The sequence below is a fragment of the Urocampus carinirostris genome, unplaced genomic scaffold (genome assembly GCF_059441175.1).
Source record: "Urocampus carinirostris isolate Australia breed hairy pipefish unplaced genomic scaffold, RoL_Ucar_1.0 HiC_scaffold_101, whole genome shotgun sequence".
NCBI lineage: Eukaryota > Metazoa > Chordata > Actinopteri > Syngnathiformes > Syngnathidae > Urocampus > Urocampus carinirostris.
Genome location: NW_028283208.1, coordinates 30,079 through 35,000, shown reverse-complemented (window position 1 = coordinate 35,000; position 4,922 = coordinate 30,079). Strand labels below are relative to the sequence as shown.

Genomic DNA, 4,922 nt, shown 5'->3' with positions numbered 1-4,922 from the left:
GGAGGCCGGACGCGGGGGACGCGCGCGACGGCTGAGCCCCCGCCCGCCGGACACCGCGTGGGTTTTTGTGTCTGATAAATGCACGCGTCCCCGGGGCGAGGCCGGAGCCCCGCCCGCGAGTCGGCGCTCGTTTGCATGTATTAGCTCTGGATTTGCCACAGTTATCCAAGTAACGGTGGAGCGATCAAAGGAACCATAACTGATTTAATGAGCCGTTCGCAGTTTCACTGTACTGGCCATTCGTACTTAGACATGCATGGCTTAATCTTGAAAACAAGCATATGCTACTGGCAGGATCAACCAGAGTGCGTCTGCCGCCGGGGGGGCGCTGCTGGTGGCGGTGCGGCCCTGGTCCGGGACGAGGCTGTGGCTACAGCCGGGCCCGGGGGGCCGCGCGACACTCGTATACGTTCGGACGGGCTGACGAGCGGGTGTCGTGAAACGATGTTTCGCGCGGAGCCCTAGCACGCGTGGCGTCGGGCTCCGCGACGGTCGGACGTCTGGGTGTGGCTCGAGACGGAAGCTCGACCTCGGTTCGTCTTGGTTCTGCCGCCAAAAGGTTCACGCCGAGGCATGGTTTCGCAAGAGGGCCCCGCGAGTGCCAGCCGTGGATCCCGCCTCACTCGTAACTCGTATCGGATTCGTCCGGCCTCACTTTCGTTCGCACATCGGACAGTTATACGTGTGCTTTAGTAGCTTCCGTTCCCTCTTAGTGAGGCCGTCCGTACGTACCGCCCCAGCTCTTTCTGAGGCGGGTATCCACTCGGCTCGGGGGGGCCCAACGTTTGCCTAGTATCCTCGGCGCTGGAGCTTGACCCGCAAAGCCGGAGGAGCCGCACGCTCCGAACACCGGCTTGCGCCGGCCGACGTGGGCCCTCCGAGGCGGGTCTCGTGTGCCAATCGCTCAGTTGGGGAACCGGCAGGCCCGTGGGCCGACGCCGGCTCACCCGGGGGTGAAGGGTGCTTCGATGGAGGCCCCCTGTCAGCCTCCGCGGAAGTCCGGCTTCAATACTTTAAAGTTTGAAAAACTTAGACATTTTTCGAGAACCGGAGCTTAGAGGGGTACATGCAAAAGCCAGGGCCGCGGGAAGCGCCCTAAATACTTCAATACTTTAAAATTTGAAAAACTTAGAAATTTTTCGAGAACCGGCATCTTCCCTCGGTAATTGCGAGATGCGAGGCCGCCCCTAGCCTCTGCTCTGTCGGACTCAATGGTCACGGGTGGCCGCTGATTAGCCCTGGTGCTCACCTCTCAAAATTGCGAGTCCCTAATATAATTCTGGCTGTCGGCTGGAGAAGGGGGTATAAAATCGGCACTTGAGGGAACGCCGGGCCCTCAAGTTCGGGGCCCTCTAGCGGATTTTTGAGGTACTGCACTCCCATTGGAAATGCATTGCCCATAGGAATACATGGGCGCTCCGTCCACTACAATGTAATTCCCTCACAATATCTGCCCCCGCGTGGCCGCGCGATGCTACTGCTGCCCCGTTGGGAATGAATGGGCCTTTCGGAGGCCATAAATACAGCGCCGCTGCATGGATTTTGGCGGTACTGCGGCTGTCGTTGAAAATACATGGACCCGTCTGAATGAATGGGCCTTTCGGATTCCATAAACCCAGCGCCGCTGCATGGATTTTGGCGGTACTGCGGCTGTCGCTGAAAATACATGGACCCGTCTGAATGAATGGGCCTTTCGGAGGCCATAAACTCAGCGCCGCTGCATGGATTTTGGCGGTACTGCGGCTGTCGCTGAAAATACATGGACCCGTCTGAATGAATGGACAAAATATAAATCAGACACTACAGAACACAAGCATAATCCAAGATTACAAAATCATCTCAGCCTTTAAAAGAAACAAAAACCTGAAAGACTACTTAGTAAAAAGTAAATTACCAGAAATCAACATAACACAAACGCAGGGCCCCACATTCTACAAACAAGCCACCACAGTTAGGAACACCGTCACCAACACAAACTACCTAATTAAACAAACAATCACACCTGCTACGGAAAACTGAAAATACATGGACCCGTCTGAATGTATGGGCCTTTCGGAGGCCATAAACTCAGCCAGCGCCGGGCCAGTGTTTGGGGTATTGTGCCCGCCACTAGTGGCTGAATACATAATAATAATAATAATAATAATAATTCCCTTGTATTGTCATTCTGTGTAACAATGTACACAGAACGAAATGTCGATTGCACTGGGCTAGTGTTGAGGGAACGTCGGGCCCTCAAGTTCGGTGGCTTGGAGCGGATTTTTGAGGTACTGCACTCCCATTGGAAATGCATGGGCGCTCCGTCCACTACCATGTAATTCCCTCACAATATCTGCCCCTGCGTGGCCGCGGGATGCTACTGCAGCCCCGTTGGTAATGAATGGGCCTTTCGGAGGCCATAAATACAGCGCCGCTGCATGGATTTTGGCGGTACTGCTGCTGTCGCTGAAAATACATGGACCCGTCTGAATGAATGGGCCTTTCGGAGGCCATAAACTCAGCGCCTCTGCATGGATTTTGGCGGTACTGCGGCTGTCGCTGAAAATACATGGACCCGTCTGAATGAATGGGCCTTTCGGAGGCCATAAATCCAGCGCCGCTGCATGGATTTTGGCGGTACTGCGGCTGTCGCTGAAAATACATGGACCCGTCTGAATGAATGGACAAAATATAAATCAGACACTACAGAACACAAGCATAATCCAAGATTACAAAATCATCTCAGCCTTTAAAAGAAACAAAAACCTGAAAGACTACTTAGTAAAAAGTAAATTACCAGAAATCAACATAACACAAACGCAGGGCCCCACATTCTACAAACAAGCCACCACAGTTAGGAACACCGTCACCAACACAAACTACCTAATTAAACAAACAATCACACCTGCTACGGAAAACTGAAAATACATGGACCCGTCTGAATGTATGGGCCTTTCGGAGGCCATAAACTCAGCGCCGGGCCGGTGTTTGGGGAATCGTGCCCGCCACTAGTGGCTGAATCCCGGGCTAGTGTTGGGGGACTTGTGCCCGCCAATAGTGGCTGAATCCCGGGCTAGTGTTGGGGGACTTGTGCACGCCAATAGTGGCTGAAATCCGCGCCGGTGTTTGGGGAAATGTGCGCGTATTATCGGGCCGGTGTTTGGGGAATTGCGCGCGTATTATCGGGCCGGTGTTTGGGGAATTGCGCGCGTATTATCGGGCCGGTGTTTGGGGAATTGTGCGCGTATTATCGGGCCGGTGTTTGGGGATATGCGCGCGTATTATCGGACCGGTGTTTGGGGAATTGTGCCCGCCACTAGTGGCTGAGAACTTGGCTAGTGTTTGGGGACTTGTGCCCGCCACTAGTGGCTGAAATCCGGGCCGGTGTTTGGGGAATTGTGCGCGTATTATCGGGCCGGTGTTTGGGGATATGCGCGCGTATTATCGGACCGGTGTTTGGGGAATCGTGCCCGCCACTAGTGGCTGAGAACTTGGCTAGTGTTGGGGGACTTGTGCCCGCCACTAGTGGCTGAAATCCGGGCCGGTGTTTGGGGAATTGTGCGCGTATTATCGGGCCGGTGTTTGGGGATATGCGCGCGTATTATCGGACCGGTGTTTGGGGAATCGTGCCCGCCACTAGTGGCTGAATCCCGGGCTAGTGTTGGGGGACTTGTGCCCGCCAATAGTGGCTGAAATCCGCGCCGGTGTTTGGGGAATTGTGCGCGTATTATCGGGCCGGTGTTTGGGGATATGCGCGCGTATTATCGGACCGGTGTTTGGGGAATTGTGCCCGCCACTAGTGGCTGAATCCCGGGCTAGTGTTGGGGGACTTGTGCCCGCCACTAGTGGCTGAAATCCGCGCCGGTGTTTGGGGAATTGTGCGCGTATTATCGGGCCGGTGTTTGGGGATATGCGCGCGTATTATCGGACCGGTGTTTGGGGAATTGTGCCCGCCACTAGTGGCTGAGAACTTGGCTAGTGTTGGGGGACTTGTGCCCGCCACTAGTGGCTGAAATCCGCGCCGGTGTTTGGGGAATTGTGCGCGTATTATCGGGCCGGTGTTTGGGGATATGCGCGCGTATTATCGGACCGGTGTTTGGGGAATCGTGCCCGCCACTAGTGGCTGAATCCCGGGCTAGTGTTGGGGGACTTGTGCCCGCCACTAGTGGCTGAAATCCGCGCCGGTGTTTGGGGAATTGTGCGCGTATTATCGGGCCGGTGTTTGGGGATATGCGCGCGTATTATCGGACCGGTGTTTGGGGAATTGTGCCCGCCACTAGTGGCTGAGAACTTGGCTAGTGTTGGGGGACTTGTGCCCGCCACTAGTGGCTGAAATCCGCGCCGGTGTTTGGGGAATTGTGCGCGTATTATCGGGCCGGTGTTTGGGGATATGCGCGCGTATTATCGGACCGGTGTTTGGGGAATCGTGCCCGCCACTAGTGGCTGAATCCCGGGCTAGTGTTGGGGGACTTGTGCCCGCCAATAGTGGCTGAAATCCGCGCCGGTGTTTGGGGAATTGTGCGCGTATTATCGGGCCGGTGTTTGGGGAATTGTGCCCGCCACTAGTGGCTGAGAACTTGGCTAGTGTTGGGGGACTTGTGCCCGCCACTAGTGGCTGAAATCCGCGCCGGTGTTTGGGGAATTGTGCGCGTATTATCGGGCCGGTGTTTGGGGATATGCGCGCGTATTATCGGACCGGTGTTTGGGGAATCGTGCCCGCCACTAGTGGCTGAATCCCGGGCTAGTGTTGGGGGACTTGTGCCCGCCAATAGTGGCTGAAATCCGCGCCGGTGTTTGGGGAATTGTGCGCGTATTATCGGGCCGGTGTTTGGGGATATGCGCGCGTATTATCGGACCGGTGTTTGGGGAATTGTGCCCGCCACTAGTGGCTGAGAACTTGGCTAGTGTTGGGGGACTTGTGCCCGCCACTAGTGGCTGAAATC

General features: G+C 55.7%; 1 non-coding gene across 1 annotated transcript in view; it reads right to left on the bottom strand.

The window, feature by feature from the left end:
* Positions 1-307, bottom strand: part of LOC148345102 (18S ribosomal RNA) — a 1,987-nt gene extending 1,680 nt beyond the window's left edge. The window contains exon 1 of the ribosomal RNA XR_015848842.1: positions 1-307. This exon is cut by the window's left edge and continues 1,680 nt beyond it. This is a non-coding gene — a ribosomal RNA (18S ribosomal RNA).
* Between the last annotated feature and the right edge of the window lie 4,615 nt (positions 308-4,922).